A 15,564-nucleotide genomic window follows, 5' to 3' on the forward strand; every position below is an offset into this window, starting at 1 on the left:
ACCTCGGTGTGACTTTAACCAAGCAAGTAAAAGATCTGTACAATAAGAACTTCAAGACACTGAGGAAAGAAATTGAAGAAGACCTCAGAAGATGGAAAGATCTCCCATGCTCATGGATTGGCAGGATTAATATAGTAAAAATGGCCATTTTACCAAAAGCAATCTACAGTTTCAATGCAATCCCCATCAAAATACCAATCCAATTCTTCAAAGAGTTAGACAGAACAATTTGCAAATTCATCTGGAATAACAAAAACCCAGGATAGCTAAAGCTCTCCTCAACAATAAAAGGACTTCAGGGGGAATCACTCTCCCTGAACTCAAGCAGTATTACAGAGCAATAGTGATAAAAACTGCATGGTATTGGTACAGAGACAGACAGATAGACCAATGGAATAGAATTGAAGACCCAGAAATGAACCCACACACCTATGGTCACTTGATTTTTGACAAAGGAGCCAAAACCCTCCAATGGAAAAAAGATAGCATTTTCAGCAAATGGTGCTGGTTCAACTGGAGGGCAACATGTACAAGAATGCAGATCGATCCATGCTTATCACCCTGTACAAAGCTTAAGTCCAAGTGGATCAAGGACCTCCACATCAAACCAGACACACTCAAACTAATAGAAGAAAAACTAGGGAAGCATCTGGAACACATGGGCACTGGAAAAAATTTCCTGAACAAAACACCAATGGCTTATGCTCTAAGATCAAGAATCGACAAATGGAATCTCATAAAACTGCAAAGCTTCTGTAAGGCAAAGGACACTGTGGTTAGGACAAAACGGCAACCAACAGATTGGGAAAAGATCTTTACCAATCCTACAACAGATAGAGGCCTTATATCCAAAATATACAAAGAACTCAAGAAGTTAGACCGCAGGGAGACAAATAACCCTATTAAAAAATGGGGTTCAGAGCTAAACAAAGAATTCACAGCTGAGGAATGCCGAATGGCCGAGAAACACCTAAAGAAATGTTCAACATCTTTAGTCATAAGGGAAATGCAAATCAAAACAACCCTGAGATTTCACCTCACACCAGTGAGAATGGCTAAGATCAAAAACTCAGGTGACAGCAGATGCTGGCGAGGATGTGGAGAAAGAGGAACACTCCTCCATTGTTGGTGGGATTGCAGACTGGTAAAACCATTCTGGAAATCAGTCTGGAGGTTCCTCAGAAAATTGGACATTGAACTGCCTGAGGATCCAGCTATACCTCTCTTGGGCATATACCCAAAAGATGCCTCAACATATAAAAGAGACACGTGCTCCACTATGTTCATCGCAGCCTTATTTATAATAGCCAGAAACTGGAAAGAACCCAGATGCCCTTCAACAGAGGAATGGATACAGAAAATGTGGTACATCTACACAATGGAATATTACTCAGCTATCAAAAACAACGAGTTTATGAAATTCGTAGGCAAATGGTTGGAACTGGAAAATATCATCCTGAGTGAGCTAACCCAATCACAGAAAGACATACATGGTATGCACTCATTGATAAGTGGCTATTAGCCCAAATGCTTGAATTACCCTAGATCCCTAGAACAAACGAAACTCAAAACGGATGATCAAAATGTGAATGCTTCACTCCTTCTTTAAATGAGGAAAAAGAATACCCTTGGCAGGGAAGGGAGAGGCAAAGATTAAAACAGAGACTGAGGGAACACCCATTCAGAGCCTGCCCCACATGTGGCCCATACATATACAGCCACCCAATTAGACAAGATGGATGAAGCAAAGAAGTGCAGACCGACAGGAGCCGGATGTTGATCGCTCCTGAGAGACACAGCCACAATACAGCAAATACAGAGGCGAATGCCAGCAGCAAACCACTGAACTGAGAATAGGTCCCCTATTGAAGGAATCAGAGAAAGAACTGGAAGAGCTTGAAGGGGCTCGAGACCCCAAAAGTACAACAATGCCAAGCAATCAGAGCTTCCAGGGACTAAGCCACTACCTAAAGACTATACATGGACTGACCCTGGACTCTGACCCCATAGGTAGCAATGAATATCCTAGTAAGAGCACCAGTGGAAGGGGAAGCCCTGGGTCCTGCTAAGACTGAACCCCCAGTGAACTAATCTATGGGGGGAGGGCGGCAATGGGGGGAGGGTTGGGAGGGGAACACCCATAAGGAAGGGGAGGGGGGAGGGGGATGTTTGCCCGGAAACCAGGAAAGGGAATAACACTCGAAATGTATATAAGAAATACTCAAGTTAATAAAAAAAAAAAATAAGCAAGCTCACTAAATGAAAACCTTTCACAATCACCAGGATGTAAAGAAACAGCATAAAAACAGTCTCCCAAATCCATAATAATTCTATATGCACGTGAAATGGCAGTTGGACGAAGCAAACAAGCTGTAAAATTATCACAAGTTCCATAGCCACAACCCTTTGTAAATCCTGCAACAATCTCCATCTATTTGATTTTTCTAATTACAAATATGTGTGAGTTAGAATCCTGAGCCTGTAAACTGCAGCCAATGTAACAGTGGCAGTTTAACCACCATCTTCAAGTTTCTCTAGTCACACCAGAGCACAACCACAACTCTGGAAAGCAAAACTCGACCTCCAACAATCTAGTCTCCACAATCAGTTCTCTCCAAAACACCAATTCTATCCCTCATGCTACAAAGTTTGACTGCCAATTCTTGTGCAAAGGCACAGCCTTCAATAACTCAAAGAGATACTTCCCTAAATCTTATATTTTAAGTATGGTTTCTAGGATAAGAATTACCCAAAATATTACTCAAGTTACAGGTATCTTTAGAGACCTGTTTCCCTGGGTTGGCTCATGCCATGTGTTGTCTAGAATAATGTCATCTAAATTACCAATGTTACAACTTCTAACCATGCCCAATAACTTAAAAGCCAATAATCTACAACCAAGGCATGCAGACCATATTTATACCTTTAAAAGGAATCAGGAACAAATATGAAATGGCTACACATATCTTTAACATTTAGTATTCTTACTTTTACTAGCTGTAATTTTAAGAGAAGCACCTTGTCACCTGCTAAACCCAATAATCACAGTCAAAGATTTTTCTAAGGGAAACAATCATCAGATCCCTTACCATAGAAGCTGAGAAGCTACTGGCCCCTTTAAGGTCAGCTTGTGCAGACACTGAACCCCTTGAGGAGGCTTCTCCAGCTGATCTAGACTCCTAACTAGAGGTTCGGTGCTTCAAAGGCTAATTGAGACTGCCTTTTTATTTATTTCTTTATTTTGTAAATGAGTTAAAAATAAACCAAGGGGTAAACAATTGGCAGAAAATGTTTTAACAATATTTTCTTTTAAATGTGAAACATAGAACAACATTCAAGCAATGATACAAAAACCATAGACATAAACTGATAGACATGAACAGTTTGGTGCACCAAGGACAGACAAACAGACATAGTGGAAGAGAACTAGATGGTGTCACAGACCCAAAGGGACCCAGATATCCTACCTAAGGAATCCAGAACCAGAAATAAGCAGTTGTCCAATAGAACCCAGCAAGGAGGCAGGGATGTCTCCTGACTCCCTTCTGTCCCTAGGAGAGCTTCAAAAAAGCTTATGCTCATTTTCCTTCTCTTTCAACAAAGCATCCCTGGAGAGTCTGGGAGGACTGTTTTTCTCAAACCCATTCTCTCTCATGTCTAAGTTGTAAACTATCTCTAATTAGGGTCCACAGACTAAAAGTATCTATGAGAATTGATTTTGCTTCTCTAGATTTTAGCATAACTCTAATAGAACACATACACAAAAACTCTTTACCACTACCTTGTCCCTTTTCACAAGGTTTACTCACTGCTGGCCCAAATCTTTTTACTTTCTTTCACATGTGCTTTCAATTCTTGCAGTGTCATTCACCCAATATGATCTTTTCACTTCAACAGCCGGCTCCTGGAATGATCCCATCAGGGGCTCATCTCTTTTCCAGTCTTGGTAAGATCTCCACTTGACATCTCCTGTGCCGCCATGGTAGCAAGAACCAGGCGTAGTTCACAGGAATTTGAGAAAAGACAGAGACTTCGGTCATTCATCCTAAGAGATTGCCAAAGCCTTACTGAGGTTCGCAGAATATATACCCCAAATTCACCCAGGAAGCACAGTGGAAAAAATGAGTTTACACCCTCATGATAAAAACAGGAACAGAGAACAGAAACTGACCAGATTGTGTTACCACCCAGCTGTTACCACAGAACAGAAAGGCCAAGATGTTCCTTTGTTAAGAACAAAAGCTTCCACATTCATCAGCAAGGCACTTCAGGGGCTAAACTCTGAGCAGGCTCAGGAGGGTCTGATATATATAAATTTGGGTGATTGAGCAAAGCCTTTACGAGCAAGCTCCATAGAGTGATGTTCAGTGCAGAAAGAACTCAACCACTCTGGAGGAAACATAAGCTCCAATGTTTATTGCATAGAGAACCAAAATGTCTGTACCTTTCTATTCTAAATGAAAGAAATCCACATCTGTAATGAAAAAGCCTGGTCCTTGTCAGTAAGAAGAAGCCCTGTTGTTAATAAAGATCCTGTCCCATAGTAAGAAGCCTGCCTGATCTTTCTGTGCTCTCTCTCTCTCTCTCTCTCTCTCTCTCTCTCTCTCTCTCTCTCTCTCTTTCTCTCTCTCTCCTCCTCCTCCTCCTCCTCCTCCTCCTCCTCCTCCTCCTCCTCCTCCTTCTTCTTCTTCTTCTTCTTCTTCTTCTTCTTCTTCTTCTTCTTCTTCTTCTTCTTCTTCTTCTGCTCTGCTCTCTCCTCATCTCTTTTTGCTTCTAACCCTATTGTTATCATTCCTAGTTTTTGAACTTTACAAGATAATAGATCACATGATATTCCAAGCATCTTTTTTTCTTTCAAAAGTTCACAACACCCCTTCTGGTCTGTGCCTTCCATGGGGGCAGATCACCAGTTTGTCTGGTCCTCTAAAGATCCCACAGCCTAAAGGCCTTCCAAGAGAATAGCCACACCCAGGGCAATAGTTTGACTGCTCCTTTGAAGACCCAAATGTCGAAGTCTCCCAGGAGATCTGTTGTATACAGGGCAACAGATCAGCAGCTTGTCTGCTCCTCTGAAGGCCTCACAGGAGAACTGCTACAGCCAGGGCCACAGGCTCCCTGGAAGACCTGCAGCAACCCAGGGACAGAGGAGAGAGGTTCCAGACAGAGACACCCAGGTCAGATAACACCAGAGATAGCCAGATGCCAAGAGGCAAGCACAAGACCATAAGCAACAGAAGCAAATATATTTTGGCATCATCATAACCCGGTTCTTCCATCACAGCAAGCCCTGGATACACCAACACACTTGAAAACCAGGATGTTGACCTAAAATCCTATCTCATGAAGATAACAGAGTCTTTTAAGGAGGATACACACATATCACCAAAAGAAATACAGGAAAACACAAGTAAATATGGAGACCTTAAAGAGGAAACAAATAAATTCCTTAAAGAAATTCAGGAAAACACAATCAAACATGTAAAGGAATTGAACAAAACAGTCTAAGACCTAAATGTGGAAGTAGAAAAAACAAATGTAGACAACCCTGGAAATGGAAAACCTAGGAAAGAGGTCAGCAAATAGAGATGTAAGCATCACAAACAGAACATAAGAGAAAGAAAAGAGACTCTCAGGTGTAGAAAATACTTTAGAAGATATTGACACAATGGTTAAAGAAAATTCAAAACAGAAAATATTCCTAACCCAAAATATCCAAGAAATTCTGGACACAATAAAAAGGCCAAATTTAAGAATAATAAAAATAGAAGAAAGCAAAGACTCACAACTTAAAGGAGCGAAAAATGTCTTCAACAAAATCATAGAAGAAAACTTCCCCGACGTAAAGTAAGAGATAGCCATAAATGTACAAGACACATACAGAACTCCAAATAGATTGGACCAGAAAAGAAAATCCTCTCATCACATGATAATTAAAACATTAAATGCACAGAACAAAGAAAGAGTATTAAAAGCTGTAACAATAGGAGGGTACCTACAACAAAGAAAAAACAAGATTTTAATCATCTCCCAACAAAGCCAAAATAAGAGAATCTCTCTCTCTCTCTCTCTCTCTCTCTCTCTCTCTCTCTCTCCCCTCTCTCTCTCCCTCCCCCCTCTCTCTCTCTCTCTCGCTCTCTCTCTCTCTCTCACACACACACACATACACCCACACCATGCCACATAAAACAACAAAGAGAAATCAACAATCATCTGTCTTTAATATCTCCCAACATCAACAAACTCAATTCCCCAATACAAAGACGTAAACTAGCAGACTGGATATGCAAACAGGACCCAACATTTTGTTGCATACAAAAAACACACTTCAGTAACTGCTGGAAGCCTCCCAGACTGGAGAGAGGTAGTGTTCTGGGTACAGAGTAGGACTCTGGTGTAGCTTTAAAGTCTGAGAGTCTATGAACATTCTAGCTCTCTAACTGTACTGAAATACTGATGATAACATCTAAAACATCGTAAAAATTTACTTGCTCTTTCTGAAGGTAAAAAGCTACAGGATTTGGTTTTTGACACCTGTGGCCTAACAGCAGGGTTTGTGTGGGTGGGTGGGGGAGGGTTAAGTAATATGCCCTTTTGTTTTTTATCTAAGTTCAGCTGAATCTGCTAGGCTCTAACTTTCAGCCTGCTAGTCAGAAGTTGCAGAAAGAAAAAGGGGTACCTTGAAAAGTGACTATAGTGTTTATTACTAAGATGTAAAAAGGTTTCTGTGAAAGCTATCTAAGGGGGAAAGCAGAAAAATCCTAAGCTAAGTGGGAAGTGGGTGAAAATTTCTTCTTGTCCTTCTCATCTTTTTGACCTCAGTACTCACACATTTTTCAGAATACATGATAACATGATAAAAAAAGTCATCACAAGTTCAGGCAAAAAAAAATATCAAATTATAAATTGAAATAGAAGTTTAAAACAGAGAATGTTTATATGCATATCCGTTAGGAGTAACTATCTAGCCAAACATCTATCCCCGGTCCTAGCACCATGGGTTAATAGAAGGTTGAAAACCATCACTAATTCATTAGTGAAGTTTTGTATAGATAAACACAGTCAATATTTTATCTTCTGTCCTAGTACCTATAATAAATCCTATTTCCCTTTTTATAACCTATGGTTAATTGTTTTACAGCCTCTTGGAATACCCTCTAAGTAGGAAAAAGTCTGGTTATTATCTAAGAGGCAATTAACTGGTGACACATGGGAGACTGACAGAGTTCTCATTGCAGTTTTGAATACCAGAGAAGGATCTAATAGTGGTCCCACTATAAAAGAGCTTAATAACCACTGATATAATTTTATAAATCATGAATTTTATATGATTACCATGAAGACTTAAGAACTCATCTATTTGTCTGTATAGCATCGTCATAGATCTGCAGAGATTTGCTCATAAAAAGTAGGCTAATACCTAGTGATTGTTATATATGTTTAATAATATCAGGGACAGCATATTAATAGCAGGAATTTTTCCTAGAATGAATTCTCTTGGGCCTAGTTCATAAGAGCAAATCTGTTGCATATTATATTACAACTCAAAGCAGACCATCTCAGGAAGATCACTTGCTAGTTATTACTTTGTCCTATTATGGCTCCTGCCAAATAACAAAGACAGACTCTACCCCAGAATAAAAGGCTAGAAAAGAGTCTTCCAAGCAAATTGTACTGAGAAACAAGCTGGCGATTCTACCCTAATCCCAATAAAATTGAGTTTCAACCTAAAGTTACCGAGAAGTGGGGAAGAACACTTCATATTCATCAAAAAAAAAAAAAAAATCTACCAAGAGAAGGTATTAATTCTGACATATTTGCCCCAAATGCAAGGGCACCTACATTCATAAAAAAAATTGCTAATGCTCAAAACACACATTGAACCTCACACAATAATAGTGGGAGACTTCAACACCCCAATCTCATCAATGGACAGGTCATTGAAATAGAAATTAAATAGATACAGTGAAACTAACAGAAGTTATGAACCAAATGTATTTGTGAAATACCTACAGGACATTTCTTCCTAAAACAAAAGAATATATCGTCTTGTCAGCATCTCATGGTACCTTCTAAAAAATTGACCAAATAATCAGTCACAAAACAAGGCTCAACTCATTCAAAAAGGTTAAAACAATTCCAGGTATCTTATCAGATCACCATGGACTAAGACTAGACTTCAATGACAACAAAAACAACAGAAACCTATATACCCATGGAAGCTGAGCAACTCTCTACTCAATGATAATTTGCTCAGGGAAGAAATAAAGAAAAAATTAAAGACTTCCAGGAATTTAAGGAAAATGATAACACAGCATACTCAAACTTATGGGACACAGTGAAAGCAGTACTAAGAGGAAAATTCACAGAGCTAAGTGCCCTAGTAAAGAAATTGGAGAAATCTTACATTAGCAATTAAACAGCCCAATTAAAAGCCCTAGAAAATATGAAGCAAACACACCCAAGAGGAGTAGAAGACAGAAAGAGTCAAACTCAGGGCCAAAACCAACGAAATAGAAACAGAGAACTATACAAAAAAAAAAAATCAGCAAAACTAAAAGCTGGTTCTTTGAGACACTCAACAAGATAAATAAACCCCTGGCCAAATTAATTAAAGGGCACAGAGACAGTATCCAAATTAACAAGATCTGAAAGGAAAGGGGAACATAACAACAGAAACTGAGGAAATAAAATAAAAATCAAATCCTGCTACAAAAGCTTATAGTCAACAAAACTGGAAAATCTAGATGCAATATATGATTTTCCAGACAGATACCATGTCCCAAAGTTAAATCAAGAGCAGGTGAACCATCTAAACAAGACCATATCCTCTATGAAGATAGAAGCTTTCATTAAAACTTCCATAAATAAAAAATGAATAAATAAATAAATAAATAAATAAATAAATAAATAAATAAATAGATGGCTTTAGTGCAGAATTCTACTCGACATTCAAAGAAGACCTAATACCAACACTCCTCAAATTCTTTCATAAAATAGGAACAAAAGGAAAATTACCTAATTCATTCTATGAAGCCACAATAACTCTGATAGCTGCACCACACAATAAAACAACAAAAACAGATCTTCAGACCAATTTCACTTGTGAATATCAATGCAAAAATATTCAATAAATCTCTCACAAAAGGAATCCAAGAACACATCAAAGACATTATTCGCCATGATCAAGTAGGCTGAATCCCAGGGATGCAAGGTTGGTTGGTTCAATATATGGATTATGCATCAACATAATCCACTATGTAAACAAACTCAAAAAATCACATGTCATCACATTAGATGCTGAAAAAGCATTTGACAAAATACAACATCCCTTTATGTTAAACGTATTAAAGAGATCAGGAATTCAAGACCCATACTTAAACATAATAAAAGCACAATAAAAACAAACTAACAACCAATATCAAATCAAATTACTTGAGGCAATCCCACTAAAATCAGGCACAAGGATGCGCACTCTCCTGTTATCTATTCAATATAGTACTCAACATTCTAACTATAGCAATAAGACATAAAAAAATATCAAGGAGATATAAAATGGCAAAGAAGAAGTCAAAGTATTACTATATGATGTGATAGTATACATAAGCAACACAAAAAATTCTACCAGAGACAACTCCAGGATAAAAATTAACTCAAACCAATCAGTAGCCTTCCTCTACTCGAAGGATAAACAAGCTAAAAAAGAAATTAGGGAAATGACACCCTTCACAATAGTCACAAATTATATAAAATATCTTGGGGTAACTAACCAAACCAGTGAAATATTTGTATCATGAGAATTTCAAATCTCTGCAGAAAGAAATCAAAGAAGATCTCAGAAAAGGGAAAGATCTCCCATACTCATGGATTGGTAGAATTAACATAGTAGAAATGGCCCTCCTACCAAAAGCAATCTACAGATTTAATGCAATCCCGAACGAAATCACAACACAATTCTTCAAAGACATGGAAAGAGCAAATCTCAAATTCATCTGGAAAAGCTAAAAAAAAAAAAAAAAAAAAAAAAAAAAAAAAAAAAAAAAAAAAAAAACCAGAATAACAAAAACTACTCTTAACAATATAAAAGAATTTCTAGGGGAATCACCATCCATGACATCAAGCCACACTACAGAGTAATAGTGATAAAAAAAACTGCATGGTATTAATACAGAGACAGACAGGTTGATCATTGAAATAGAATTGAAGACCCAGAAATAAAACCACATAACTATAGTCATTTGATCTTTGACAAAGAAGCTAAAATCATCCAGTAGAAAAAAGCATTTTTAACAGGTGGTGCTGATTCAACTGGAGGTCACCATGTAGACCATCCATTCTTATCACCCTGGACAAAGCTCAAGTCCAAGTGGATCAAGGACCAGGTACACCAAATCTAATAGAAGAGAAAGTGGGAAATGGCCTTGAACTCAAGGGCACAGGGAGAAATTTCCTAAAGAAAAGCCCAATGTCTCAGGTTCTAAGATCAAGAATTGATAAATGGGACCTAATGAATCTGGAAAGCTTCTGTAAGGCAAAGGACATAGTCAATATAACAAATCAGTGACCTACAGATGGGAAGAAAAAGAAAAACACCTTCAGACATTCTACATTCGACAGAGGGCTTATGTATAAAATATATAAAAAAAATTTAAGAAGCTAACCACCAAAAACTAAACAACCCAATCAAAACATGGGGTATAGAACTAAACAAAGAATTTATAACAAGGATTTCAAATGACCCAGAAGCACTTAAAGAAATATGCAAAGTCCTTAGTCATCAGGAAAGTGCAAATCAAAACTACCCTGAGATTCCACCTTACAACAATCACAATAGTTAAGATCAAAAACCCAGGTGATAGCACATGTTGTCAAGAATGTGCAGATAGAGGAGCAATCCTCCATTGCTGTTGGGATTGCAAACTGGTGCAGCCACTCTGGAAATGAGCCTGGAGGTTCTTCAGAAAATTGGAAATATATCTACCTGAGAGCCCAGCTGTACCACTCTTGCGCATCTACACAAAAGATGCCCCACCATGCCACAAGGGCACTTGTTCAACTATGTTCATAACAGCCTTACTTGTGATGGCCAGAAGCTGGAAACAACCTAGATGTCCCAAAATAAAAGAATGGATACAGAAAATGTGGTACATTTCCACAATGGAATACTATTCAGTTATTAAAAACAAGGACATCATAAGTTTTACAAATAAGTGGCTGAAACTGGAAAATAGCATCCTGAGTGAGGTCACTCAGACCCAAAATGATGGGTATAATAATTTATATGGTATAATAATTTGATATTAGCCAAGAAAGTACAAAATACCCAGGATACAAACCACAGAAATCAAGAAGGTTATCAATGGGTTGGGGATTTAGCTCAGTGGTAGAGCGATTGCTTAGGAAGCGCAAGGCCCTGGGTTCGGTCCCCAGCTCCGAAAAAAAAGAACCAAAAAAAAAAAAAAAAAAGAAGAAGGTTATCAAAAGCTGAAGGGCCCAAGTGAGGATACCTCAATCCCACTTGGGAGGGAAAAGAAAGCAATCGCTGTGGGTGTGGGGAGGATAGAGGGCGGGCCTTGGGTGGAAGAGGTGACACGGAGGGGAAAGGGGGAACATGATCAGGTATTTGGGGAGGGATCAGGATGGAAGTCTTGAGGACCAGCAGAAAGAATGGAATCAGGCAACCTCAGGAGGTGTGAGGTGGGGCGGATCCTCTAGAATGTACCAGAAACCAGGGAGCTGAGAGATGCTCAGGACTCAGAGAAAGAGATCTTAGATTAAAAGCCCAACAGTAGGGAGAGTCCACCTCCAGTAGAAAGACAGGGCATCAAGTAAAAGGATGGGGTTGTCATCCCACATTCAAAAACTCTGACCCAGAAGTGTCTAAAAGAACTGAAAGGACAAAAAATGGAGAAAAGTCTGAGGAAAAGGAGGTCCAGTGACAGGTCCAAATTGGGATTCTAGCTCAAGTAGAGGCTCCAAAGTCTGACAGTATTATTGATGCTATGGTGTGCCTACAGACAGGAGCTAGGGTGGCCACCCTCTGAAAAGCCCGACAAGTAGCTGAAAGAGCCAGATGCAGATACTTACACCCAACCAATGGACAGAAGCCAGGGATACCTTCTAATTCTGGTAGAATTAGAGAAAGGCTGGAAGACTCTGAGGAGAAGGGCTACCCCACAGGAAGACCAGGAGTCTCAACTAACCTGGACCCCTGAGATGTCTCAGACACTGAGCCAACAACCAGGCAGCATATACAACCTGGTCAGAGCCTCTCAGTCCCCAACCCTATCTCTGACTGGCCAGAGGACTGACCAGTCTGGCCTAAGTAAGAGAAGACAACCCAGAGGGGTGGGGAGGTGGGTACATCCTCTTGTAAACAGGGGTAGGGGGTAGGGGGTAGTGGGGTGAGGGATGGGGCATGTGCAGAAGTAGGGGATAGGAGGAATGGGATAAGGAACTATGGGAAAGCAGACCAGGTGGGGGTAATGACAGGGTTGTAAAAATATAAAAGTAATAATAATTATTTTTAAATCCCTCTTGCAGTCTATAGTTACCTGGAGCTAACTGCTTCTGAGGTAGAAAACAGGCATTTACAAGTTGGAATACATTCCTTAGAGCTGCAAAACAATTAACCAAAAGTCATTAAAGGGAATGAAAAATTCTTTGTAGGAGTAAGGACAGAAGATAAAATATTGATTTGGCTTATCTAAACAAAACTTCAATGCTTAGATATAAAAATTATGATTTAGACTCTCAATGAACCTGAGGAGCTAATCACAGATAATAAATAACTAGCTAGATAACAACTTAATGGAAGTACATGTAAACATCTCTATAGTAAACTTCTTACTCAATCTATGATTTGAATTTCTGTTTGAACATGAGGTGAACTTTTGAAAGCAATACCACATGATCATGTATTCTGAAAAAAATGTATAAGAACTGAAAACAATGAGTAAAGAGAGTAAATATTCTGGTAATGTTATGTCAGTAAATGTTCCTTAATTCCAAAAAGACCACCAAGGAGCCTATTTCAATGCAATTACAATAAGATCTCTTTATTCAAGCTGGAGCTGGGCTCCCTGCCAACTCTGACACAGCAGGAAGGTGGAGCCCTGAGCTTAGTCTCAGGCAATCATTTATAGAGGCAAGAAGGATGTGTCTAGCCTGGTCTGACTGGAAGTCATTATGGCCTTTAACATAATTGGATGGAGCTGGGAGCCAAACCATAAACTTAACTTCTGTGATGTTTGTTTCTTTGTTTGTTTTTTTCTGATTGGGTGATTGTAAGGAAGTGAAGTATCAGGAGCAGGCCTGTAACCCAGGGTTGCAGATTTATTGTGGGTAACCTGGAAACTGGTGCTAGATGCAGGTATTGTTGGGGGATAATGCAATGTGGAAACTGATGCTAAATCAGTACTTGTTTGGGGGTGGGGGAGGTGCTGTGTGGAACCAGTGCTAGGTACCAATTTGTAAGTTAACTTGACTTCAACCTTAGGTCAGGTTCAATAAGATGGAGTCTGAACCCCAAAGACTTGGTCTCTCAGTAGACTGTTTTTCCCCCTCTTTTACTTTCTCTTAGAATTTAAGATTACAGTGCCCTTTCAGAGCGTGTATTTTCTTCCTGTGAGTGACTTTCACTAGCCAACTAGGAGTTAAACTCCCAGCCACAGGCCAGGAATGCTGAGAACTAAGAAAAACCTAAGGAAGGACCATTTTACTAACCCCACAGCTGTTAAGCACCAGATGTTATTTGCACAATCCAGGTTTTTTTTTCTTTTAAATAATCATTTTATTCATTTACATTTCAAATGTTATTCCCCTTCCTGGTTACCCCTCCACAAACTCCCCACCCAACTCCCAACCCCCCACCTTTTTGTCTCCACCCACTCCCCCTCTCATGCCTCACTGCTTTAGCATCCCCCTACACTGGGATATCAAGCCTCCACAGGACCAAGGGCCTACCCTCCCATTGATGTCAGATAAGGCCATCCTCTGCTACATGTGTAGCTGGAGCCATGGCCTCCATGTATACTCCGTTGTTTGGTGGTTTAGTCTCTGGGAGCTCTGAATTGGTATTTTTCTTCCAATGAGGTTGCAATCCCCTTCAACTCCTTCAGTTCTTCCCCTAGCTCTTCCATTTGGGTCACCGGGCTCAGTTCAATGGTTGGCTGTGAGTATATGCATCTTTACTGGTAATGTGCTAATAGAACCTCTGGGAACAGCCATAACAAGGTCCTGTCAGTCTGGTTGTTCCTCAGAAAATTCAAAATAGTTCTACTTGAAGACCCAATTATACCACTACTGAACATATACCCAAAAGATGCTCCAACATATCACAAGAACACATGCCCCACTATGTTTATAGCAGCCTTATTTATAATAGCCAGAAGTTGGAAACAACCCAGATGTCCTTCAACAGAAGAATGGATACAGAAAATGTGGTACATTTACACAATGGAGTACCACTCAGCTATTAAAAACAATGATTTTCATGAAATTCGCAGGCAAATGAATGGAAATAGAAAATATCATCCTGAATGAGGTAATCCAATCACAAAAGAACACACATGGTATGCACTCACTCATAAGTGTATATTAGCCTAAAGGCTCAGAATACCAATGATACAATCCCTAAAGCATGAGTTTGAAAAGAAAGAAAATCAAGATTGCATAGAACAGAAACAAAATATTCATAGGAGGTAGAGCAAGGGAGGTACTTGAGAGAGAGAGACAAGGGGGAGGAAAAATGGTGACAGGGTCAGGTATTGGAAGGGACAGAAGTATAGAGAGTTAGGAAATTGAAAGAAATAAATAGCAGTAGGGGATGAAGAACTGGGGGTAGCCACTAGAAAGTCCCAAACCCCAGGGAAGCAAGAGGCTCCCAGGACCCAGTCGTGATGACTTTAGCTGATATATGTTTCAAAGAGGAGACAGAACCTGTAGAGGCCACCTCCAGTAGATAGGCACAGCCCCCAGTTGAGGGATGGGGCCACCCAGGCATCTTAAATTTTTTAACCAAGAAATATTCCTATCCAAAGGAAAGACAGTAACAAAAAATGGAACAGAAACTAAAGGAAAGGCCATCTAGATATTGGTCCAGCTAGGGATCCATTTTAAGCCTGAGGTTTTTAACCACAGAATAAGGGAGAAACTTTTTATATTTTTTAAAAGCCAGAATTCAGTATAGTTAGAGAGCCAAAAGGCCATAGAATTTCAATCTTCTAACTGATTTCCAACCCTGTGTCCCACTTCAGCCCATTCCAGGCCTGGCAGGCTCCCTGTTTCCCACACAGTAAGCTGGGAGTGGATGTTACTAATTAACTAATGACCTAAGGTATCTGTAGACCTCACCCAAATTCCTCACAATGTTTAACCCAGACTCTCTTTTTCTAGATCTTAACATTATCTCTGCTTTTTAAATTTTTCCTAACTTCTAAAATCATACTGTATTGAAATATGTCTAAAGTGAACCACTTGGTAACAGACTACAGAAGTTTGAACTTGATTTACAGGCTATATTATGCTGAACTGAGTTTTTCTTCTTTCCTCTAGTGCTTTATTACA

The 15,564-nt window shown here is 39.4% G+C and overlaps 1 protein-coding gene across 7 annotated transcripts in view; it reads right to left on the reverse strand.

The window, feature by feature from the left end:
- LOC148004435 (endogenous retrovirus group K member 6 Env polyprotein-like) overlaps positions 1-4,058 on the reverse strand; it is a 48,495-nt gene extending 44,437 nt beyond the window's left edge. For 2 of the 7 annotated variants that reach the window (XM_087559577.1, XM_087559579.1), the window contains exon 1: positions 3,872-4,058. The gene's annotated coding sequence lies outside the window, so the exon portion shown is untranslated. Of the gene's footprint in view, positions 1-3,778 lie in introns of all 7 variants that reach the window. The other 5 variants (XM_087559573.1, XM_087559575.1, XM_087559574.1 and 2 more) reach the window with 3 other exon arrangements.
- Positions 4,059-15,564: the final 11,506 nt, after the last annotated feature.

This window comes from Rattus norvegicus, chromosome 7 (genome assembly GCF_021556685.1).
Source record: "Rattus norvegicus strain SHRSP/BbbUtx chromosome 7, alternate assembly SHRSP_T2T, whole genome shotgun sequence".
Classification (NCBI taxonomy): domain Eukaryota; kingdom Metazoa; phylum Chordata; class Mammalia; order Rodentia; family Muridae; genus Rattus; species Rattus norvegicus.